This window comes from Acipenser ruthenus, chromosome 1 (genome assembly GCF_902713425.1).
Source record: "Acipenser ruthenus chromosome 1, fAciRut3.2 maternal haplotype, whole genome shotgun sequence".
Lineage (NCBI taxonomy): Eukaryota > Metazoa > Chordata > Actinopteri > Acipenseriformes > Acipenseridae > Acipenser > Acipenser ruthenus.
The window spans coordinates 72,611,513-72,638,404 of record NC_081189.1 but is presented as its reverse complement, the minus strand read 5'-3'; the positions used below and the strand labels follow the sequence as shown (position 1 = coordinate 72,638,404).

General features: G+C 37.9%; 1 protein-coding gene across 1 annotated transcript in view; it reads right to left on the bottom strand.

The window, feature by feature from the left end:
- LOC117421254 (FRAS1-related extracellular matrix protein 1-like) overlaps nt 1-19,297 on the bottom strand; it is a 58,694-nt gene extending 39,397 nt beyond the window's left edge. Inside the window, exon 1 of the mRNA XM_059029210.1 lies at nt 19,148-19,297. The gene's annotated coding sequence lies outside the window, so the exon portion shown is untranslated. The remainder of the gene's footprint in view (nt 1-19,147) is intronic.
- Nucleotides 19,298-26,892: the final 7,595 nt, after the last annotated feature.

Below are 26,892 nucleotides of genomic sequence, written 5' to 3'. Positions count from 1 at the left end.
ACTTGAAGCTTTCCAGGAGGTAGGGGGTTCTGAACTCCCTCAGATAACTACAACATTCTGAAAATGTATTGGATTGCTTGTTTACATAATTCTGTGTTTCCTGGCAGACACCCCGAAATCATGGTTATGGATGGATGTTTCCCACTACTGTGAATAGCTGTGGGTGATAGTAATTTAGTGTTTGGAGGGATGAGGGGGTAGGGTGCTGGGAGTTAAGTTTGTAAAAAAGAAAAAAAAAAAGAAAAAGAAGTAAAATATTAAACACAGAATGCTCTTAATAAATCTGCTCTGAGAAGTCAAATTGATTGTACTCAAAGCACTTGCCTTTAAAACATGCTACGGAAAGTAGTATTTATTTTATTATGAGCTGACCAACAAAATAGCTTTGAAATATGTTTATAGTACCATTTTTACATTTTACTCTTTAAATATACTGTCAACATTTTTTGCATCATATCTTCAATGACATAAATGTATAAACTCAGTCATAAGCACTGAGGTAAAGTCTGGTGGACAAACCTTCGTCCAATGCCTTAATCAGTGTAATGAAGACAATAGATGAAAATGTGGTTCTATGATGACCTCTCAAACAATCAAGTCTGTGAAAAAAAAAAACTCCTTGAAGAAACATAAGATGCACAGCCCAGCCAAAAAGTGAAGAGCCCCAACCCCACAAAAAAGATATTCCCATTATTTTTTATTTCATTTCCATTTGGCTGCTGCTCGCTGGTGGGAGAGCCGCCTCCCTGTACTCTTGTAGTTTCTATAACGGCGAATTATGCTTCCATTCATTTTTCTTGATCTTGTTAACTTGCATTTTGATTAACGAGTTTGTCTTATTTAGTCGTTGAGACAGGAAGTGATGTATGTGACCTGCGACAATTAAGCTTTTTAACGAGAAATGTGTTCATTAATGACCTCATTGACTCAATTTCAAAGCATTAACGGATTGATTTAATTAACACATTTCATTTGAAAATCACTTTCTACTAAAGCTCTCGTTACTATATCACGAGTTCGATACAATAACACTGGTTTTTGAAAATCCTGCCCTTCAAATCTTGTGTCTGGGTCTGTTTTTAAGGGACTACGAACCTTAAATTAAGTGAAATCTTTCACTATATATATATATATATATATATATATATATATATATATATATATATATATATATATATATATATATATCCCAAGGTAAATCATCAGTGAAACACTGTAAACCATTATTTTAGTGTTCCTCTTGTCATTATCAATCTGCACAGTCCTCGTTGCTCGAAAAGCCATTGTTTATTTATTCCAATTTTGGCACATATCCCTATCCTCTTCAACAACCCCCTCTCTTCCTGTAGTCTAGAAGGATGAGTTGATCTTTCATTTGGGAGGCCTGCTAGTTGTCAGTACTTGTGTTGTCTGTCTCATTATCAATTTGTGTTCTGCTTCCAGGAGAGCCTTGGCCAAAACTAAACAAGTAAAAGAATTCATTCTTCAAACACAGATAAAATTATGGTACCGTTGACATCCATCTTTCTATTTAATTCAAATTGGAGCAGTAGTTTAAATTAGAAGTAACTTTACCTGATGTCTCTAACCCTTTGTATATTAGTTAATATACAGTTGATCCTGTTTTTTATGGTATGAAGCACAGCATACAAGACAAAAAGAGAGCATGTTTTACAGAGCAGCCTGGAGTTTTCATGCTTCTAGGAACATTTTGCTGACATAAAAGATCCTTTAAGTATGTGACTCTTTGACCATGTGATGCATGCATGATGGATGCATAATGGCAACTCCCACATGGCTTTGACAGCTCACTGGAATATTATTGTGTATTCTGGCAAAAGAGGTAAAACCTCCACCACTTAGCCTTAGTTGACCTTTGAGTAATCCAGGTATCACTTAACAAGGCTCCCATTAGGCCACAAAGGGTGAGATGCAGGGAGTAATTTAATAAATATCATTCCGGATTTCAAATGACCTGACGCTTCTGTTGACTTTGCAATGTTGAGGTAAAACCTCCAAGCCAATTCCAGATTGAAACCACTGTGACACCAAGATCCCTCCACCCATCTAAAATGTCTTCAGCTTGGTCACTATGGAAAGCAGAATTACATGGAAAACTAAGAGCCTTTAGGAATACATAGAGGATTAGTCCAGTAAATGCTACTGCAGCTGGCACAGTCCTGGTTCTGGCTATGCACTGGCTGTTCTGCATCATCTTGAAGGTTCTTCAGTAACATGCAAAGCCTTCAGGACTAATGTCCCAGATACAAACAGGGGTTAGCAGCTTCCACTGTTGGTAAAAGGGTTGTTCCTCACATGAATAAATAATTAGTTATGCAATCGGCATCTCTGCTTTGTATTCTGTATTATATAAAAGCCTTCTATTACACATGCAGCATACAAGAAATGCATCTCAGCTCCTGAGTGGCGCATCCGGTAAAGGCACTCCGCCCTGGGTAGGGGTTAGGTCGGCTGGGGAGTCCTTGGCTCACCGCACACCAGCGACCCCTGTGGCTGGCTGGTCCTCCGACACTGTAAGGTCTGGATATGGCTGCATGGCGGGCTTGCAGAGTGAAAAAAAGCGGACAGCTGACGGCACTTGTTTCGGAGGACGCGATTGAGAGTGCTTGTCTCTCCCGAGTTAATTTGGGGGTTGCAGCAGGTGGAATAATAATTGGACATTCCGAAATTTCTCTGAAATTTGGAGAAAATTGGAAAATGAATACAAATAATTGTTTGAAAAAAAAAGAACTGCATCTCAATTGTGCATAGCTATAGGTGTGTCGCCTTCTGAAGTACTTGGTTTGATTTACTATAAATTTATATTCTAAACAAACAACTGGAGGAAAATAGGACTGTTTACTTTGTTCTCTCGTGCAAAGCTTATGAAAATAACTGAAAAAAAGGCATAACCCCCCCCCCCCCCCCCCCATAACGTTGATATTTTTAGCTTCTCAAAAACGGTATCCTGTTATGGTATTGTTTGTAGTCAGCTACATTCAAATGAAATTGTATTGTGTATTGTGTAGAATCTGTTTTCATTATACAGTGCCACTCATTGCTAGCATTCTCGCTCTCATGTCCCTATTCAGTTTAGTTGTACACTAGGAATATAAAATTAGTCAGGCAGGGCAGGTTTAACCAGGATCATTAAAAAAAAAAATCTGGGGTAGGCCTAAACCTAAAACTGAATTTTGTTTTCAGAATATTTTACGATAATACAAGAACATTATCACCACTGAATGATCCCAGTACTAGACAATTTGACTGGAAGGAAAGAACAACTGGACTGAGTCACTCAATGGGATATTGAATCAAAAACCAGCAGCGTACTACCCCTCTAAAAGTTTACCATGGTAGATTTGCATGCCAGTTTTGATGTTTACAATGTGCTTTGTTTTGTGCTTTCCTGCCATGTGCTTTCCTTAACACTGTAAACATACAGGTAGTGGACAAAAAAATGGAAACACCAATGTAAAGTCACTTAATAGGGCGTTGGGCCACTATGGTATCCCACTCTGTGGAGTTCTCGGTGGACCGTTTTTGATGAAACTGGCTGCTCGCGCCCCAGGTTGAAATTTGCATTCAATTGATCTGCAGTTGCTCGCCTGTTTTGCTTTGCACTTCGAATTAATGCACGGATATCACGATCCTGGAGTATGCGCTTCCGCCCACTGTTGCCCTTTGCTGATGATATCTTTCCCTCGGAGTTCCATGCCGACATCACCTTAGACACCATTGCTCGTGAAACATCAGCAAGTTGAGCTGTCTTGGTCACTGAAGCTCCTGCCAAACGCGCCCCAACAGTCACCCCTCTTTCAAAGTCACTGAGGTCTCCTCTTGCAGCCATGCTAGCCATAATTATAGGCAACCAGGTCTATCCAGCATTTTTATACATGACCCTAAGCATGCTGGGATGTTATTTGCTTAATTAACACATGAGCCACACCTGTGTGGAAGCCCTTGCTCTCAATATACTTGGTGTCCCTCATTTACCCAGGTGTTTCCATTTTATTTGTCCACTACCTGTATATAGGGTATTAGAAAGTGTAATGTACTAAAACCATAACTGTCAGTTATGTGCTGTTTGTGCTCTGAGTCAGACTTCAACCAAATCAGTTATTTGGCTCCGCAACAAGCTGCTGTCGCTATGGACCATTGTTTGTCGAAACTGTACGTATGTCATAATGAAAGTGAATGGTTGGGAGATTCCGCTTGGAATCAAGAGATTGAGTCATTTTCTTTTCTGTAATGAGTTTATTAATAGTTATTGTTATAGCAATTTTACAGTCAGAGAGTGGGAGAGCCCTATATGAACACATTTCTGTTTTACTTTTAGTCTCCTGTTACTCAAACCTCATTGAATAACTAATGTCAAGATAAGGTTCCCTGAGCACATTTCATGTTGTGGCATTGTTGGAGACCTGTCCCAGAGTACACATTACTGAACAACCAATACCAGTTCCCCTTATAAAAGTTTACCACAGTATTTTTGTGTGGTATTTTTGCAGTTTTACCATGCTTTCACTGTGGTTATACTATGCATTTACCATAGTTTACCCTGGTTTGCCATGTTTATTAATACCCTTTATCATACCTTGCTATTTTTTATAATGCCCATCTATGTTTTACCATGATTTCACTGTGCTTTATAACACTTTGCTATGCTTTTACTATGGTACATTTCTTTTATAAGGGTAAGTACACCAGATATTTCTAGCAACCCATCCCAAGTATTGACCAATCTTGCTTGGCTTCTGAGGTTTAAGTGATCAGAGCTGATACACTGCAGCCATGCAGTGAAAACAATTCCAGGAAATACTTCCTGTCACTTTGATCTCTGGGATATGCAACACCACAGTAATGGTTGATAAACATCATGAAAACCCTGCTCCTCAATGTTTATGTTTTGCTCTTTTGTAAATTCCACCCCTAGGGAATGAATTTTCTTTTGGACATCTACATGGTCAATGTTTGCTATATAAACACAGCATTAATCCTTCCAAGCACCACGTCCAACTTTTGGTCTAACCATAGACCAGTTGTTTGGAGGGATTCACCATTGCTTACAAAGTGATAGAAAGGATGACTGCTTTAAAAAATAAGGTAGGTATTTATTTATGAAAATACATTGTAGCCCTAGTAGCGATAATGTTTTTCAACCACCCTCACAGATGCTCACGCATATTTGATCTTATTTCATTCTACTCTGTGAATGGGAGTCTCAATCACGACCAGTCATTTTAGAACGAAAAGTTGCAATCATCTGTTTTACAGCATTACATTAATCTTAGTATGTAATGGAAACTTTCAAATAAAACTTTACAGGAGATGATTGATGTGACTATCCTAAGATTAGGGGGTTATTTTAGACATTGCAGAGACATCAGGGATGTTTTTTTTTTAATGTATTTTCACTGTAGTAACGCTGATGGAACTGATAATAGGCAGGCAAGCTTCTGATGGCTAGGGGTAGTAGTAAACTTTGAAGCTCCACTACATTATCTCAACATATCATGGTCAAGCTTTTCAATTACTTTAACGAGAGGTTGTAACAGCGTCTTTAAATAACAACACACTGCAACTATCTGGCCATGTGTCATCCCTTTTTGATCTTGTTGGAAGATGAAATCTTGTGAGGCATGTTTAAATGCAGAAGGGCAAGTTAACTTTAAAGGCTTATCTGAGGATTATTTTCCAGAAAGACAACACTGAAAATAGTAATAACTCTTATAGTATAAAACGCATGTTAAAAATCATTGTTCTTACAGTGTAATTTTTTATTAAATATGTCCAAGTGGAATTGATAGCACAGTTTCTAAGACTGCCAGCAGACATAGTCATAAACTCCTTTGTTACATTTTATGTTGTGTGTGTTTACTTTAACAAAGATTTTAGTAGAACAATGCCAATTTACTGTGGCACAGCAGGTACACAAACATTCTATTTGCTTGGCATGTAAATGGTTATGGTTGCCCTGAGAATAGATCCAAATTTCTAATTTCTTAAAGAATTACATACATGGCATTTCAGCCAAACAATGAATCATTATTCAAAGTAACAACAACTTACTGTTCTATTGTATACACTTCTTTGAGAAAGACAGGGACACTTGTTTATATATGAAAGTCTACCTGTTTTTTGAGCATTGTTATATAAGATAGTAAGCCTTTAAAAAAAGAACATAATAATCTGATATTCCTAATTTGAATAATTTATTGTCATGAAAACCTGAATTACAGTATATAGATTTTTTACAAGACTCCAGTCTCCTGGGGACCTGAAGTTACAGAACATTATTGATAGCAGAACTGAAACAAAACGGCCTAAGGCCTTGATTTTCGTCAGTCTTAGAACTATTGTACTGCAGATCCATTCAGAAGATTAAGTGTAAATATGCCACAGTCTTTTTTTTTACTTTACTTTTCTGCTGAAATGTCAGGCACCCTCTTGAAGCCTTGTGGGAGTTAGGAAATATAACAAGAGAGAGCAGTGATTTACAGCAACACGATCCACTCAAGTGTAATGCAGAATAACAATCAATTAGCTTTAAAAGATATAGAAAATTGACTTTAAATGTTATTTTTGTATTTTGTATTTATTTAAGCCACAGCAGGAATTTCTAAGTGTCTGAAGCATACGGTTTCCTATATGATTGCTTTGTGTTGATTGTTATGTGCTACAGCTCCTTCTGGTATGAGCTCAGCCTGTAAGACAAGGAGATTAGAAGAGTAGGCATGTTTCCTGCATGTTATCTCCTGGTGATAGTCGTACAAGGACAGCCCAGATTAATCAAAACATTTAAAAAGAACACAGTACCGGAACCTTTCTGAATGTTAATGTCCATACTCTCAGGTTCTCAGGTCCTCACTAAGACTGGCAATGAAAACACAAGGACTACAGGAAAACACCAAGTCCTACATCTGAGGACTTGTCTTTATTTTATTATGTTTACATAAATCATACACATCAGATTAGCCTCTCCTCTTCAGTTTCCCAACATTGACATGATTGTTAAATGAAGAAGCTGACTATATTTGAAAGCAGTCTTGCTTCAGCAAAGACATTTCCATATAAATAAAATACACAAATTCATATTTGTAGCCCTAGAGTATGAACAAAGACTATACCTCGTTTTTCTTTCAATCAGCAATTACAGTTAAAGGGCATATAGCTTCACCCCCTCCCTTTTCTCAATAAACAAGTGCCAAGAACATAATTTGCTTGCAAAAAACATAGCAGCCACTTGGACAATGCATTGGAGAAAAAATATAAACATCTTAGCATTGGAACAACAGAAATGTATCCATTTACTGTAGAATAATGTATAACTTAAGAGAGTTTCAAATCATTTTCAAAGCAATTTTTTGATTATTATTTTTTTTGTGTGTATTTTCCAGTCAGTCAAGGGTTTTGAAACTGAGATCTAACAAAAAACAAGAGGCACAGAATAAACCATCAGTACACACACTATAGCGTGTTAGCCAGCGGCTGCAAGCCACAGCAATGTGTAGCCATTTAATGAAATACCCTTATGTAAGATTATTGAACTCACATAACCTTGTATATTTTCAATTAACAGATATAAAAAGTTGCACAAGTTCACTGCATGACTAGATATAATTATAAACAAAAAGTAGGAACCAGGAGAGATACTGTATGGGAAGATTCCAGGTCAAGCAGTACCTGAAGAGCAGTTATAATGAAGGAAGGATTATTGAGGAATGATGTAACTACAAGCAGTGATAATGAGGAGAGGATTGTTGAAGACTGATGTAGCCAAGAGGTATAAAACAGGCTTATTTAGAACGGTTTGTTAGATCAGACAAAGAAAAGAAGTTTGCTGTACTCTCTGGTCTACTGAATCGGTAAATATGCAGTGTTTGCTTTTATTTAAGTTCAATAAAGTATTAGTATTAAACTGAATCTCTGTTGTGTTGAGCAAATTGTTCTGGATTAATCCATCACAAAGACTTACACCAGTGAGCCACTTAACAAGCGCAATGTTGGACAACTCATCAGTTACCTGTCGCTTTGTACATACAAGAACCTGTCTTCCTGTGGTGTTTGGAACCAGATAGTAAGCACAGTTTTCTTTCAATTATTATCAAGTTGTTTCAGTTGAGGGTGCCCATCGCTTTGACTTAGGCATACATTTTTTGCAGCTTTGTGTGGTTCCTTGTTTACTCTACAGTAGGTTCATTCTGGTGCTGTACCTCTACTAATACTGTATTATCTGATAATGTTGTATTTGGACATTTTATCCAGTTTAGCATCATTACTAATTGTATTTGTTCACTACAGTTCACATTCAAATGAGGTCAACAGACACAAAGATAAGCAGGCTGCATGTTTATGTATGCCATGTTTATGGCAGGCAACAAGAACTGAAGAGCACTTAAAGCACCTAAGGTAAGGTAAGGAAAAAGTAAAAAGACAATGGAATTTGAAGCTACTTCATCTTTAATGTTTATTAGTTCTTATTTGTTTATAATGTGTTTTTCATTCGCTATGTGTGGCTTATTGCCTCAGTACAACAACATGCTGTGCCAGGTGAAAATGCTTTCTGTGTAAATCCAGCAAAAGACAGGCCTAAAAAATGTACAAGGCTGCCCAAGTTACTGACCTACATGAAGTTTTGACCTGTGGCTATCTCTACATCTCGATTTTACTGTAAAACTAAACCTTCAATGCTCTCAGATGGTGGACCATAAAGTTGACAAAAACAAAAAAAAAAAAACACTTCCAGATACAACGGTTTGAAACTGCATTTCCTGCTACTGTGCAGGAGGTGCACTTTGTCTTCATTCCCTTAGCATTTCAGATGGTCAGCCTTCAATTTCAATTAATCCCTCAACAACAAAGAGCCCCCTAGGAAAACATGAATCTGGAGCAGATTCAGATACGGTACTGTCTGATATATAATTTAATTAGAACAAGCTCTGAGCTGTCAGTTGGGATAGGGAAAGAGACCTTCCATATGTCAGTAATCAAAGGCTCTCTGTTAGCTGTTTCCTAGTGTTCTTAAGGCCATCTTTTAAATACATCCATCTTTCCAATTGGTTTATTAATCATATGCCATAAGATGTTAGATTTGTATGATTGATGGCAGGGAAGCTTTTTTAATCAATGCATTCTCCAAAAGGAACAAAGGTCAGGGATAATGTCAAGCGGGAAGGAAATGATGGATGTAAAAAATGTTCTGGACAGTAACATTGCCCAGGGAGGAATGGGACCAAAAACTTTTTCTTTAAAGTATAATTTAATTATCGCCTGCCGAAGATTCATATCTCTGTCAGGGGATATAGTGGAGAGACCTACCTAAGTATGTTACTGTTTAAAGTTTTGCATATCTAGAGAACTGCTTGTCCCAATTAGCATGAATCTTGCTAAGGCCCTTCTTTAGCACAAAGCTTTGAGTGTATCCCAGTCCCACGGTGTTCAGTATAGAGGCTCTGTCTATGTGTCTCACACTTACATATTATCTTGAGAATCGCATATCCTATTGTGATTAAACTTATTAAGAGTATCAAAATCGGGGTACTGTATACTGAGGCTCCATCTGTCTGTATATCCCATGGCTGATGGCTGTAATTTTCAATTTATAGTTGTGATTAATGTCACTGGCATGCTTGATCAGTGAGGGCCCTACTCTACAATGCTCTGCCAAACCACAGATGCAGGAGATTAACCTTCCGTCTGAAACCAGACTCATAGTGGTAGTCAGAATCCATAATCCATAATGGTAGTGCATCACACAACTAAAGTGTGCTGAAACCCTTTTTTGGGATATCACCGTTTATTCAAGCTATTTTTTTTTTTATTATTATATTAAAATTCCACAAATACCTAGATGTTGGGAGTTTTTTTCTTTACTTTTTGTTGTGATGACACACTCAACACAACAAGGTGTACACGACATATTATCAGTATTATATAATTAATTATAAAAAATAGAATGTGCTATAATAGACATGAACATGTTTAGTAAAATGAAGTCCTTAAAGTTGAATATAAAAATAAACAGGTACAAAAACTTCCCTTTTCTGTTGAATTGGTTCAATCAGCTGTGCAGGTACTCAGCAAGGTAATCAATTAATTCATGCTTTTGGGCATTCAGAAGGAGGATAAAACTAGTACACAGTTTGATATTATTTGTTTAATTGTGAAAAAATGCCTTTTTTTTAAATTTCCATTTATGCTCTGGAATTTTAATGAATGTCTTTTAAGCTGCTGTTTGTGGAATATTCAATGTATTAACCTTTCAGGTTTTTTTTTTGTCAGTGAAACTCTACAGATGACTGCAAAGTTTCTATAAAAAAAACACCCCTTTCGTGTCCCTCAAAAATTCCCAGGTAGCCAGTGTATTTTGATCTTCTCAAAACCGCAGCCAGTGCTGAGAGTAATTACATGGAAGGGAGTTACACAGACAGTGTCAAAGAGCTTTTACCTGTGTGACGGCCCAGCTCTAGCTGAGCTGTTCTAATTATAATGTGCAGTAAGTTTCAGTACTCTGAGGCTTTAATGCCTATTTGCATCTTGGAGGAGAGGAGGATTAAGTGTGTAATAAAGCCAAACAGGGGCTTCTTGAAGTCCTGGGCTGGGGTGTGATCTTATCAAGCCCAGGAGGGGATTATGAAGATATAGCCCCACGCTTGGTAACATCATCCATTCCTGTTTGTGTGAATGGCGTATTAAAGAAAATATATATCCAGGCCAGATTATATAAAAAGAGACAGCTTTCTTTCCACAAATAAACAGAACAATCAATTAACAGACCCCAGCATTACCAACAATAAATGTACATGTTGCAGGTGCAGTTTGACAAAGGGTCATTCCCAAAAGCGTGTATACAGTTCTGTAGCACCTACATTTGTCCAGTTAATGAAACCTAAAAGCACTATAAAACCATTATTTTTTTTTTTTGTAATTTAATAAAGCCTGAATAGCCATTGCTCCAACTTATCTCAGTCATCTGTTTTCTGTATTACAAATCACAACTGAGAAGACTGAAATACCACAGCGAGGAGTGGGTGGAGAGCAGATGTTCCGAAACCAGCAAGACACTCCAAGGCAGCAGATGTGTAGAGACACAGAGTCTCACCTCGCTCAGCAAGTGACTTACTAGTTTATTTACCAAGAGATTCAAACAGCTGAAAACATCTCAACATGACATATAAGCTGCCGGGTCAAACAGCAGACAGGACCAGAGATTAGAGTCTACAGATCAAGCAATCAGCATAGATCATGGAACAATGGCTTTGAAACCCCAAAAATGACGCTGACTAACCCTTCCTAACACCGATATTAAACAGGCAAATGATCTATAGTGTATATAATGTATTCGTTCCATGTGCTGCTTATGTAATAGATGGGGACTGTCATCAAAAATTATAACACCTTGTCTCATCTGCTGGGGTCATTATCAGCAACAAGGGGGGCATTACCAAGCATGACACAACCCGTTACATTCTTCAAGCCAAAACATTGCACTTTTAATCTTATTTTTTTGTTTTGTTTTCCTAAACTGGTGTTCACCACACAATTCCTTTTTATGATGGCCTGTCATAAACCTCTGGTACACACATGATAAAAGATGTGTCTGTATCTGGGAGCACTCAGTGATGGGGGTTGAATAGTACAAAGTCATATAAGAGAAAGTTTGAGGTTTTGCCAGTAGAAAAAACAGCATAATATTTGCAGTGGTCTGGTTCATGGGTGGACTTTTAACTGTAATTTTGTTCTGTACCTACAGTTCTGTACTATATGTGTATTGAACAATATTTGTCTTGTTAAGGTAGGAAATACATGCTGTACTCTTTTGACCTACACATTACACTACACAACTGAATTCTAGACTTTTGCTGACAGAATTGATGAGGGCTTCATGCACAAAACAAGGCATGCTGAAATGAAAACCTATTGGCTGTAACTTAAAGGGATTCGAAGAGAAATAAATTACCCCTCTGTATGTGTGGCAATCTATCTATCCGCCAAAGTTTTTTTGGTGACAAAAGAATGTAGAACATGGAAAATGACGTTTATATTACCTTTTTAAGAATGTAATGTAATACACGTCTACTAAGCAGCATATGATAAATAAAAAATAATTGTAATAAAACTAAAAATAAAATAATACAAACACATAATACCACCCAATGAGAGACTTCTTGAAGGACACTTTGGATTGGAACATTTAAAAGGAGTGGAACTGCAGGGAACTTTCAACCCCATAAGATACAAAAACACAGACATCTACCAAACTAAACAAAGAATAAAATGGCTAAAACCTATCAAAAGTCTCATCTCTCCCAGCTGTAAATCATCCAGTTGTTATTACAAACTCCATAACCCTAAATCCATGACTAATGCACGTGTGACACTGAAACACTATTTAAGCATTTTGATAACTGCTGTGACCTTGAAAGAAGAGCAATTAACTCTGTAAAACAAACCCTAATAAATGAATGTATTATCCTGCCTAAACACATAAACGTTATCCAGTTCAGCTGTTCCCCAGGCTATACATGTTTCCAAAACAAGTAAGTAAATAAATGTTGTTGTTTTTTAACTGTGGGACTACAATTCCTTTTTGGTGAGAACAACCCTTAGAAAGGTTTACCATAGTGAAAGCATGGCACAGTTTAATAAAGCACAGTGAAATGATGGTAAATAAAGCACAGGGCATTGTAAAGCTCAAAGAGGTATGCTACAGGATATTAAAAAACATGGCAAACCATGTTGTAAAACTTTTAAATGTATAGCATAACCTTGGGTACTTGTAACCAGCACATCTGACCCTCTCACAACTATACGAGATTATCCTACAACATGTAGAAATCTGTACAAAAATGTAACAAGATTTAAAATCTCGATCCATCTTCAGGGTACTTTTGTGAGATATCCACACTCTGTATCAGAAGTATAGTAAATACCTTGTAACATATATTGGTTCTGGAGTTCATCTAATCTGCCATATTTCTTCTAATTTAAGACACACTTTTTAAACCATTTTTTGCTTCTCAAATATCCTGCTTCTTAAATTCCAGGACAGTAGTGATGCGTGTATTAAAATCGGCAACCAAAGACGTGACTACCCAAGTATACAAAAAGCAATGTGAAAAGACGAGAAAAGGCGACCAAAGACGTCACTGCCCGAATACACAAGCAGCAACGATACTTACTGCTGAGAAAAGACTGATCAGACCAGGCCACGGCCCTCCCAGTTAGCACACAGGCCTACTCAAATCTGCACCTGTGTGAATGCCAAGTTTAAGGCGAGATCTCAAGTTTAGGACAAATAGACTATAGAGAAAAGATATGACCTCATGAAAGATATGACCTCATGAAGATATGACCTCATGAAAGCTGCGTCTGCATGCTTTCCAACATCAGACACATTCGACAGTAGAGAAAGTCTACTACTGGTATGTACTTTGTTGTACAACGTTAATATGGATGAAGTTGAAGTTTTTAGTCTTTGTTCAACAAATAAAGCGCAAATCGACTGTGGGGGAAAATGATCCAACACTAAGTTTGAGATGATTGCCACTTGATTATCTTTCCAAATATGCACAAGCTTTTAAGGCTTTTCTCCATCATGATCAAGATTAAGACAGCTGCGCGAGCCTCAATGCTGACAAGTCGCTTGAACATGCTGTCTCTCCTGTCGTTTGAAAGAGATCTGTGCGATTCTTTGGAGTAGGACTATAATTGCAATATTTAGCAGTAAGCCTCAATGCCTTACCCTGTTACTAACTAGGCAACGGTAAGTCATTTTACTGGCTTTCGTTTTATTTAATAATTGTTTATAATGTAATATTACTGTGTTGTCGCTGGTTTGGTGACACTGCCCGTTTGGCTTTTTATAGCACATTCACTTTGTGTCTACTTCAAACATTTCAAATGGATTACAGGGGAAATATTAGATGTATTCAGGATTTTAATCGATTTAAATCATTTTTGCAAACTATTTCCTGTGGTGTCAGTCCTTTGGCCATTGCCCGTCCACCCTAAGTTGTGGCCCACCTGCATTTCCAAGCCTAGCTATGCCACTGGATCAGACCCCATATTTTTAGACATGCCAAGCAATACTACAGTTCACAAATTGGGAGAAAAACAGGTGTGAGTAATGAGAAGCAGCACATAACTGTTCTGTGTGATAGCAGATGGTCGCAAACTGTTTCCATATGTGTAATTGAGGTTGTATCTTTGTAAATGCATATTTATTTGATCTTTTATTTTTTCCTCAAATTGAGGGTGGGAGATTTGGGCTGCGTCTTAAATTCGAGAGTGTCTTAAATACGAAGGAATACGGTATTCTGTCTTTAAAAAGCAGATGATTCCTGACAAATCCTACTGTCTTCGTATGAACAAAGTAAATCTTCTCCAAAACACTAAAAGCTAAAAATGCTTCATTAATTGTGATATAAAGCTTTCTACAGTACATAAAAAGCAGTGCCTTAAAAATAAGATTTTTCATCATTGCTTTTGAAAGGCCATCCATAACCTTAAACATTGATGAATCATAGGTCTGCATTAAAAATAAACTTCTGACATTCTTGTCAGTGTCTTCACTCTGGTTGTGTTATAACACCAAAGTAGCCTCTTCAGTCTGCTCTTTAGTACCCTAATCTTTGACATTGAAGGACAGGTTCAGTCTCCATGACCATCAAAACCTTGGCTATCCTTTGAGATTGTCTGCCAAATGTCCTAAGTGGTGTAGTGCACCAGTGATCAAGTTAAAACCTGATTAGAATCATACTCCTTTTTTTTTTTTTTTTTTGGTCTGTTTATCTGAACATTGCCTTTAGGAATGTTGAACTGACAGAATCCTACTTGCTGCCACTGTGAAAAGACATCTGTTTCTGACCGATAGTGACAGAGGCCAGAGGTTTGTGCCAACAGCAGCTGCCTATAGTCGAGTACATTTAATGCAATCAAAAAAAGGATTGTTTTCAAATATTTTTTGTTGTTGTTGTGTTTTTTTTTTTTTTTTAAATTAAATATTTTTATTTGTATGATATTGGAATGAATCCTCTCCAGTTGATAATCAGTTAATAATACTGACATCATCTTAAGACACATACTTCCCTCTCAATGACAGAGTTTGCTCTTTAGTTGAATGGTAAGGCAATCGTCTTTGAACCGTATGGTCCCCGGTTAGTGTCCAGCCCTTGCCTTTCCATTCAATTCAATGGGCTGAGATGGCAATTCATTACAATATTATGAAAGAATCTAAATATAAACAATGTTTTAACTCTAACAAATCTAACAAAAAAATTGGATTTAGTGATTTATTTTTAATTTTTATAAAGTATAAAAATAATAGCTTTGGAATGGCTTTGCTCATCAAATTTGGATAAAATGAACTGGGACAGGTTCAGGCATGATCTAAGCCTGCTAGTGTCTAATCCCTAGGGAAGCACCAGAGATATTTCTGACATTTTCAGCCTTACAATGGTTTGGAAATCCAACTCTTACCCGATCACATTGGATGAATTTAAATTGGCAAAAGCACTAATCTGCCATCAGTCTGCAGAGTAGGAATAAAATATTTTGGAAAGTATAAAACCAGCAAGAAACTACAGATGACAATAATTTACAATCTAGTTTTATAATGTTACAAAGTCGTTTTATTCTTCTCCGAAACAAATGCATTTCTTCAAGATACCGTAGGGTTCTAAATGTTTTTTTTCATGTCCTAAATGTTTTTTTTTGTTGTTGTTGATTTGTGTGAATATGTCAATTCCAAACCCGTTATTGCATGAACCGTAAAAAAAGAATGAAAGAGGCTGTTAATAAATCTGCTAATTAGTACTGCCTTCAGCCAGTGATGTTTCAAGTCACCTAACACAGGAGATATACAGTACTTTTTGGGACAGTGCAGTATACATTCCTCAATGAGTGGCATTCCTAACCCATTGGCTCCATTTGCAGCAGAAATGTGTGTTGAGAAGGACTTGCAAACTTGTCAACAGAGACAAGAATGTTGCAAGCAATTACCAAATCTTTTAACCAGGGAAGGGACTATCAAGATGCAATTCACAGAGCAGAGCGAATGCTTGGCCTAAAGTAGGTGACTCTTATCTGGACTAATTCAACATGACCGCTCTGCTATGACTGTGTCTAAAGAGACATGGACACTGATGTAACATTCTCTGAATAAATATATCAAGGAAATGGAGTTGTGCTAAACAATAAGATATGTCTTTCTGTTTGTGCATTGTGTCATATACTGAAAACATCCAAGACAAAATTATCATTAGTTTTATTTAGGCAATCTACATTGACTGCCCCATTTGATAATGACTTTGATAGCCCACACAATGTACAGCTTCCAAAACATTATGCGAGTGGAAACAGGTGTGTCTTATTAAACATTGAAGGTTTCTGTAATTTAGGTCACTCTGGCCCACCTACTGCTTGTCATTGAAATCATTCTGCTTCCCTATTATTGTTGCTGAATAGTTGCACACAACACTTACACAGCATATATAGGTCATATATTTCAGGCTTGGGGCTTTTTTTACTTGCATTTTCCAATTTTTTTGGCCAGTAAGTTTGGACAGTAGTTTCTAGTTAATGCACGTTTTTCCCCAGGGGATCTGAAGTACTCAAGAGGCAAGGCTGTCTTTAATCTGGCTTCTTGTTTCACCTTTGTGGTTCAGAAAACTTGGCTGTACTTTACTTCCTTATTGGAGAGAAGACAAGAGCTGGATGGCCTGTGAAACAAGACATCAGATCTAAATCTCCAGCAAGCAAACTGAAGGATTCCCAGCTGTGCATCAGGCTGTACTAAAAGAAAATCCAGTATTTTCCTACGAGACCAAAATTGTATATCCCAGAGGTGTAGGCTGTATGAACAAATGGCGATAGTGGAAATGATTGTTTTTCAGTTTTAGCTTGCTTTGAAGGACCACAGTAATAGCACCACAGTAATAATTAATATAATAACAAGCATGATGTGTATCATCACAGAAGGATTTGACTTCATGTCTTGGGTCTCTTGAACAAGAAGCTGAAGATTTTCAGTAGCTGGAGGAAATTTTCAGTAGCTGGAGGAAAGAAAACTAATCCTTCTCATCTTATTTTATAATCAGTGACGATAATGTAAGAAGTAAGTATCCTTTGTAGTTAGTGATTGTTATCACTCAGTTTTCTCCAACATAATCTAATGAAGAATGGTATGCAGTGTACCCATTGCTGCTCCCAAACAGGATGTAATAAGTGTAATATGCAATATGTAAACCATGTTGATTTTAGATCATGGAATATGAGCCATATATGTGTTTACAGTTGAATGTGTAGGGGTTTTTGTATTTTATTCTTATTTTTTTTCAATAATGTTTTCAGTTATTCCTAATGGTTCCGAGTTGTAATACTGGTGAAATGGGGCTGACTCAAAGGAGGGTCCAAGAGGATATTCCAACCCAAACCACGGCAGGCCTGATTTAATCTCTGCGGTAGTGGGCTCCCACCCAGAGCCCACCCACTCTGAATGTTCCAAACCAGGGCCTTGCTGGGCCTCCCACAGTGAATGTCCTGAAGCCAAGGTTAGGCAATACACTGATGGAATTCACTCGAGTAAAAGGATTTTGCAAATCCAAGCAAAATGAAAGAAAGTTAATCATATATATATTTTTTAAAACAGAAGGAAGATACTGTGTATGTCATTTTCTTTCAAATGAAGCCATTTTAGAAGATATTTTAATTTTGAACTTTTATTATTTTATAATTTGCAAAATAAAATAATAATAATAAAACTACTAAAGGCCATTGGTGCATCATAATAACCCGTTACCAGTAACCTGATGAAACCCTAGCACAGCCATTGACTGAACACTGCATAGCCAGTAATGGCAACACATTTGATTTTGGCACTAAGTTACTGCAGAAGATGTGTATTGATTCATATGAATGGTATGTAAAAATATGACTAATAAGACTATTGTAGCACTATGGTACTGTTTTACAAACCATTGTAGCATTGCTTTGCATAATCATCAAAATTATTGCATCGCCTTTACAGTGCAACTGCATTCCAACTCGTGATATGAGATCACTACTGAAACCTTAATGAAATTATGGAAGTCTATACAATTGATTTAAATACAGCTGCCATTAAAATGGGAAAAAATCATGAACTCACATTAACTTTTAGTGTCTATTTTGAAGCAGTTGTATAAAGGGGTTAAAATAACTTCTACATAAACTTGAACAACAATCAGTGATTTATGACCAAAGTTACGTTAAGTACAAATACTGTTAAATGGCAATTAAGACATAGCTCATTCTTTAAATATCTGTCATTATCACTTGTATAACATTTCTACAAAGCCCATAAACCATGCAAAGCTGCATTAATACCATGGTCATACAGAACATTGTATGAGTAGTGTGTCTGCAATTAAACTAAATAACATTTTACAGGGATCTCCTATTTATAGAAACAACTGTCTTAAATATGTAAAAACATGAGACACTGCACCTTTCAACAGGCAAGTTATCCAGTATTAAAATGCATGCAATCATATTGCACCTCAAAGAGAATCATATGTATTGCAACACTAAACAGCAGCAAACAGACAAAGAACTTACTTTATAAGCATTGAGTAGTTTGTATCCCTTACCCTCAATAACCTTCCACTACGACTAAGCAGTAGCCTGAGGGTACATCAAGTTCACAAAGTAAGATCCATTTCTCTGGACAGTTTGTACCATTCTGTATCACAGATGACCAATTTGGAATTACCACAGAATAAACTACAGCAATGATCCACTAGACTCACTTGCACTATAAAAAGACCCACTATACTGTATTATATATAAATATAATATAATACATGACAAAACATACACGTGGTGTATTCTCCTACAAGTTAATTGTTATTAGAAATAAAGCAGTTACAAATGTTGTTCTCATCCTACATAAACATTCAAGAGGTATCAAAACCAGTACAATACATTATTTGTACGGAATCCATATTCACTATATGAGTACCTCACATTGGCAAATAATTAGTCCAAAACATATTCAGTATGTACTGGACAGTATAATGATAGATTTGCTTACCAGTATACCACACTAATAGGTAAAATACGCTACCATTGATCTATGCAGTACCTTCAATAGTTACACTCTTACCTGATCAGTGCACAGCTGCCACAGGAAAAGCATGAATAAAGCTTAAGGTGCAGCCTCCCTTTCTCCAAACGTTGCTTCTTATCACAAAGCCTTGCCCTCAGATACCAAAATTATGCATGAGGGCTTCCCACCCTGAGTAAAATCAGAGTGGAAAGAAGTAAAGATAAACAGCGAGGCCCCAGATCAAAGGCTCCTCCTTCCTTTCTTTGAGTGCTCTGGGTTGTGACAACACCTTCACCACTCCATAATTAGAGGCACACGGGTGGTGACTTCTATCTGATTAAACTAGAGTTAGTTTATAGGTCAGGAGGAGGATTAGGAGACAGCATGACTGAGACAACTTTTAGACTGGTTGTGCGTGTATGTCTGGCTTAGAATAACATTTTTTTCATCCCCGCTCTTTGGTGAGAAGCTGTGGTTCATTTTGTAATGAGACAACCCTACTTTGTAAAGTAATTATCTACTTACCCCACCTCCCAAATGATCTTACCTGGCATTGTTTTCAGATCGGATCAGATCAGCAGCAGACAGCGAGTAAGGCAGACACCAGGGTGGAACCTATTTTTTTAAATGTTTTTCAAAGTAGTTTTAGCTTAAGCTTAAGAGACAATGCTGAAGGATGAGGGTGTGAGCCCCCAAAAATGTTTATATTCCTGTGAGCTTTTGAAATAGAATAAAATATTACCTTTAATCAGTTATTTCTGTGGGTGTCCTTTTGAACTACTCTCTATTCTCAGTGACACCTCCATAACTGTTTTATCTCTCTCCCCCTAGTGGGTTTAACAAAGGAAGTACAAAGATGTTGTGAGTCACCTTGCTACTTTATGCTACTTCTGTTGATGGAGATGTTGAATCAGGGCCCCTCCTCCTTGAAGTTCTCTGTGATGCACAGCTGCCTACACATAATGTTAAAATGGTATCTACAGGTACGTCCTGGTATTTACCAAATACATATATGAAGACATTGTCTGACTGAACACGGCCACTGCAAGTGTCATAGTGGCCTGCTGGGAAAAAGTATTTTATGTGTATTTTATCCCTGACCAAGACCCGAAGACTTTCTTTTTCAGAGAGGAATAAAACAATGATGGTATAAAACTATCATGAAAGTAAACTGCCTGAAGGTTTGGTTTAAGTATGTATTATTATTATACACACAGAATGACGTGAGCGTGGAATTACAGGGTTCTAACTAACAAATTGGTAGAAATTGAGATATTGTTGTGGGAAGCTTCTATCTAAAGTCTTTGTGCTGTACAACATGTTCAATACATGGGAGCTAGTTTAATCAGAAGGTAAAATGTATTTGTAAAAAGTTCTAACTCCATATTCCTCTCTAAGGAGTTTATCCAGACCTGTCAACTTGGGAGTCTCACGTATTTTGGACCCTTCTCCCTAACATCTCCCGGGACAGATTTTCTCCTGTATTTTGCTGTTAAACCCCCTTATGCCAGCAAACCTGTAATGTCTGCAAAAGTCATGGCCGGTTTGTTTGTGGTTACTGCAATCCAGTCTGTACCTACCAGAGTTTAGGACACAGGAGAGCCCTGTGACAGGCATGCAGTTCACATACATGCACCGCCTCCCCCCCCCCCACCCCCCCACCCCCCCACCCCCCGCAGCTGCCACTCTAGTAAAAAAAAAGGTATCACGGATTGCTACACCTCTCCACCCCGGTTTTGTATTTTCAAAAGTTGACAGGTATGTTTATCTGCTCAACCAAACAGAAAGCCCCTTAGTAGCTGAACAGTGCCACCAGACCAGATCTAGCAATCATGTCAAGCAGCCCACAACATAATGCTGCCATGTAATGCAGTTGTGAACACTAGTAAAACAGTTTAATAGACTACAGGTACAGGGAATACATGAAGAGATGGGTTGGGCTGTTAGGTCTGGAAAGGGTGCTTACCAATTGAATTCACAAGTTTAATTTTGTCAAGGCAGAAAGTGACAGCACAAGGAAGAGAACCCCAGGAGACTATTTAAATCTTAACATGTTCTCAGATGTGTTTAATAAACCTGATTTATTATACCAAGTCATTAATGCTGCAACAGTATTAAATATTCACATACAGTACTAGTCTCTTTAGTATAACTAGATTTTTTTTAAGTTTAACTAAAATTTGCTTTCCTTTGTTTTTGAATAGCATATTGTAAGTAATAACAAGTAGTTCATAGATTATAGAAGAGATTATTACAATTTTAATTATTACACACAACATTCTGATACATGCCATTTATATTTCAGTCAAATCAGAGAGCACATACAGTTAGACTGCAGCTCACAGACACCAGTGACAGCATTCCAATGCAAACGCACTGTATCGATATCTTTGCAGCAGTGCAGGGTCTGTGCATCCACAGAGCAGTTTAGATGCATGATAGGCCAATGGCTTTTTGAGTTTTTATTGTAAAGTGCAGTGGGATGCTCTGCATGAAGAGCGCTATATAGAAGCAACTGTATTGTATTGTAGAAAAGAATAACACCTTAATTCAATAATAGGCATTCTAACTGTAATTAACATGGAACCGCAACATGTTTTTATAATGCTCTAAAAAATTCTTTTGTTTGATATGTTGCTGTAAAATGTTACCCACCTGAGAGATTCTACTAGGACTTGAAGGCTATAATGAAATTGCCATGGATAGGAGAGGAAATTTGGTTTTTAATGAGTTGTTAAAAAACAAACATATAATGAAATAATTTTTTGATGTATTGTTTATGTTTTCCAGAAAAAAATAAATAAATGAAATGTTACAGTTCTGTGTTTAATTAAAACAAATCAATATTGAAATGTCAGATGGAATTATGTACCTCAAACAATATTGACTCTGTTAAATTGCATGGTTCTATCTCCAAAAGCACGCCTCGAAAAAATCCTCCAAAAATACTGTATAACCTGTGTCAGACGAGAATGGACTGCTAGTGTATATCTGGGGTGAAAGAAGCTGTGAAGAGGAACATTTCACAAGTCGGATATGGCAGAAAGAGGACTGGAATTGTGAAATTGTGAATGGTCAGATATGAAGTCAGTTTAGCAGAGATATTGACAATAAAATTGCCTATAGTATGTACCAAACTTGCCATTTAAACCACACAAGCTTTGTATGTGATCTAGCAAATATATTATATACATACAGGTAGTGGACAAAAAAATGGAAACACCTGTGTAAATGAGGGACACCAAGTATATTGAAAGCAAGGGCTTCCACACAGGTGTGGCTCATGCGTTAATTAAGCAAATAACATCCCAACATACTTAGGGTCATGTATAAAAATGCTGGACAGACCTGGTTGCCTATAATTATGGCTAGCATGGCTGCAAGTGGAGACCTCAGTGACTTTGAAAGAGGGGTGATTGTTGGGGTGCGTTTGGCAAGAGCTTCAGTGACCAAGACAGCTCAACTTGCTGATGTTTCATGAGCAACGGTGTCTAAGGTGATATTGGCATGGAACTCTGAGGGAAAGACATCATCAGCAAAGGGCAACAGTGGGCGGAAGCACATACTCCAGGATCGTGATATCCGTGCATTAATTCGAAGTGCAAAGCAAAACAGGCGAGCAACTGCAGATCAATTGAATGCAAATTTCAACCTGGGGCACGAGCAGCCAGTTTCATCAAAAACGGTCCACAGAAAACTCTACAGAGTGGGATACCATAGTGGCCCAATGCCCTATTAAGTGACTTTACATTGGTGTTTCCATTTTTTCCATACCTGTATATTTATGTATTTTATGCAAAATGAAATAAACTGAATACAAAATAATATATTTCATTCATGACAGTGACTCTGCTAGATTGAGAAGAAACAGACATTTATTTTACACACAGTTGGAGAATAAGAGGTCTCCCCTGCCTGCTCAACCACCTGTACCTTGATTTTCAATTTTATTGATTTTCCAGTTTTTTTATGAAGTGCTGGGTGTGTGGAAACCTACATTCACAGAAATGTCACTTCAGGTTTCTCACTCGTTATTCCCTGTTGGCCCTGCATAACACACCCTTTGTGCTTCTCTAACTTCTTCAGCATTATTTGGCAAGGGGTTGTGCTTAGCCGTTATCTGTGCAGCACTAGTGTAGTCTAGACATGCACTACTCTCTGAGTATCTGGGGTTTTACCAGAAATAGCTGATCATCCCTTCTTCTGGATTCCAATGAGCAAACAGGCCCACAAATGTCTTTAAACTGATACAGAACAACAGGGTGTCATCTTTGTTCTTCCCAAATACACAGGTTTTTGCAACAGTGCTTGCCAAAACTGGTAGCTAAAGCAGTAAAATGAAGAACATAAGTTCAAACCAGTGGTATAACGTTATTTGTAGAATCAATCACTGAATTTGTGAACCCACTTGCTTCTTAAAATCTAGGAGAAGAGCGGGATGATCTATATATTCAGAGATACCACAATATTTAATTAACAGGGTGCATATGAGGGCTGAGTGTTAGAAGACACACAGGACAGACATAACTCTCACTACTCGGAGGACCTAGAGGTGCTTCCTCGCTCGGTCTGGGAAACAGATACCCATGAGAGCGCAGAGGTTCCATGTGGTTGGAACCGAAAACATATAGGACGGGAAGAGCCCCTACTTCTCAGAGGACCACGTTCTAGTGGCCTGGGTAGACTCGGCTTCCCAAGGGGCAGAAAGGTCTCGGACCTGGAAACAGAAAGAGTTAGACAGGGCCGGTCGTGAGCCCCGGAGAGAGAGGAGTTCTCTCTTTTTGATTGTTTTTGCTTTTTGGAAAGGGGGAGGTGGGCCTCGAACTTGATTGTGTCGAGGGTAATTCCAAGGAATTTGAGGCAGTTGGTGGGTCCAATGGTTTTCTCCTCTGGGAGTGGAACGCCCAGGGTGGAGAACAGCGTTTTTAGTTGTGAGATAGCTTGAGCTGGAGGTTGCGATACTGGAGATATGAAGAGGAAATGAGAAATGGTACGTGGTAGTTATTTAACAGGATCCAGCAGAGTGCTTCCGAAAGTGAATCAAATATTTTGGGGCTGCTGCAGCAGCCAAAGGTTAATTGCGTTGAAAAGTAATATGCGCCTTGCCAGGAAATTCCGAATAGGTGTCTTAGAGAGGAATGGATGGGCATCACTTTAAATGCATCTGTGATATCAGCTTTTGCCAGCCATGCGTCGTTCCCTGCTGTTTTTATGAATTTAATGGCGTCTGATAGAGTGATGTATTGTAGTGAGAACTGTTCATGGGGGATTAGTGCATTAATGCTGCAGATGGATTGACAGCGAGGAGCTGAAAGATCAATTATCAGGCTCTTCTTCCCTGATATTTTTCGTGTAGCTATGCCAATTGGGTTGATTCTGTATTCCGGGAATGGTGGTGAGGGGAAGGGGCTAGCCATAAAGCACTTTTCGATTTCTTTTTGAATGAGGGTAGAGACGGCTTGTGGTTCCGAAGTGGCGGATCTGAGTTTTTTGCAAATGAAGGAGGAAGCTGGGAGGCTGGTGATACCTGTGTGGAAGCCGTGTTGTAGCCCGTTTATTAGGTGCTGTGTGAACTGCTGGTCGGGGTGTGAGTGGAGAGCTTCAGTGAGAGTGTCTGTGTTGATGGGTGTGGAAACTATCAGTGCAGATTGTCATTTTTTCCTTTGCAGAGGGCAGATGATCCTGGAGTGCACGTCACCGCAGAAATTGCACATGTGCAGGAATCTGCAGTTGGAGTTAAAACAGGTCGACCTGTTAAAGTTGTTTGAAATCTGTCTTTCTCCAGCAAACTTAACAGGTTGTCCGTATTTGTCCCTGTCATATGAGGCGGTGAGGGGTGCAGATGCGTGGATCGGATTTGCGGCGGACAGTCTGTTACTGAAGTGAGGGGGGGTCCTAGGAGGTTGGATAGTGTTGGAGCCGGTTGGTTAGTAGAGTGTGCTGTAGACGCGCAGACCCCGCATGAGTGAGCGCGCAAGCCGCCAAAGATCCGGTTGAATAAGTCGTGATCAGGTGCACCCCAGTTGATGATGTTGTTGTCCAATGCAAGGAAGGCTGCTGCCTTGGCTGAGGTAAGGATAGGAATCATAGTGGGAAAGAGGCCCTCTTCTGCGCCCCCCGAATTATGCCTTAAGGCTGACATTAAGCAAGAGGACTGAGTGAAGTAATGCTGGTAACAAATGCTCTACCCCTTCTTTTTTTTCTTCAATATTAAATTCTACAGAATTTCTTTAAATATGGAAAGTGTATATATGTGAGCCACTTTGATAAGCTTTTTGTGCCTTTATTGCATTTTTTAAAGCAAAAAAAAAAGTTTATTAAAAAGTGTGTGATAAGCTGTGATTGTAATAACAGTTAATGGGTAATACTGCTCAGAGGGATTTGATATTTTGACACATGACACAGTTTTAAGCAACCTACTTTGACAACTTGGACTGATTGCTTCATTTTTTTATGTCGGTGAACAGACTTAAGGATCTGCTTTAGAAACTCATTAAAACTTACAACAGCCCTTTCACGTTTGATGTGTGCTGAACAAGCAAAATCACGGAGCAGAAACAAACATGTTGTTTTGACAAGTTCCAGTGGGCCATATAGTCATAGTGGTTTATTTTTCCTACTAACTGGTAGGAGGGCCAGCATTTCATTAACAACCCAGACTAATTTCAGGAGACAGACAATTTCAGGTTATTTCCATTCCTTCCAGTAGTCTGCACCTGGTGTGCTAAACAGTGTATATGTCTTCTATAACATGTGAAGAGAAGTTTAAAAGGCAGTCTTTCATAGATCATGTCTGTCTGTAATTGTTTCCTTTTTAATTTAGGTCTTCGTGTTCTTGAATTGGCCTCATGTTTGTTTCCAAGTAGGTATCCTTAGCAACCCCCTGTACCAATGTTAAACTCTGAAGCAAGGCTAATCCCTCAGCTGGCTAATAAAACAATGCAGATTAATGATTAATAAGGATTTGGTTAATGTTCATTTTTGGAGCCAAGTATTTTTTACTCTTTATTTTAAATATACTACAGCATTTATCTTTTTTGTGTTATTTTTTATACCAGTACAAATCTGAGCTTTACATTATAAAACCAAATGTTTAAGAATTAAACACTACCAATGTATTGTAGGCCCATAAAAAAAACGCAAATTGTTATTAAAATAAACATAACAACATAAATAAATACTAAAATATGTGTTTAAAATCTGTTGCATAAGATTTATGTTTAATGCTTACTAATGCAGGAACTTATGGTAATTACATGTCTGCATTTCCAAAAATCCTATACTGAGAGTAGCTACTACACTGAGAGTAACCATAACATGCTATTGCTATTGTCATGGTTACAATGTTTACTCCTGTTCTGTTGAAGCTCACAGGTCACCCTTTTGCAAACAGAGGGGACCTCACTTGTCAACACTTAGGTGCAGAAAAGAGTAGGTGTAGTGTATTAAGGCTCCTGCGAGATTGGGTTTATACAGGCTCCCCATTGATCATGTCAAGACCTGATAGAGCTTGTCTGATTGGTCAGGAGATAATAAACTTCCTTTTTAAAAGCTTCCAGGCGACACAAAAGACATACCAGCTGGAAGAGGATGAGTGGCGGGGTGGTACTTGTGAAAAGTCAGTGAACCAGTATGGGTTTGTTCATTCAAAAAATCCTTGTCCAAACAGGAAAAGACATCCACAACAAGAATTCAGATACTGTACATCCTCTGTTTTTTTTTTTGTTTTTTTTTACAATATCACTACAGACGGCCACACCTGTAAAACTAAGACAGTCCAATTGCTGCTAATAGCGATGTTT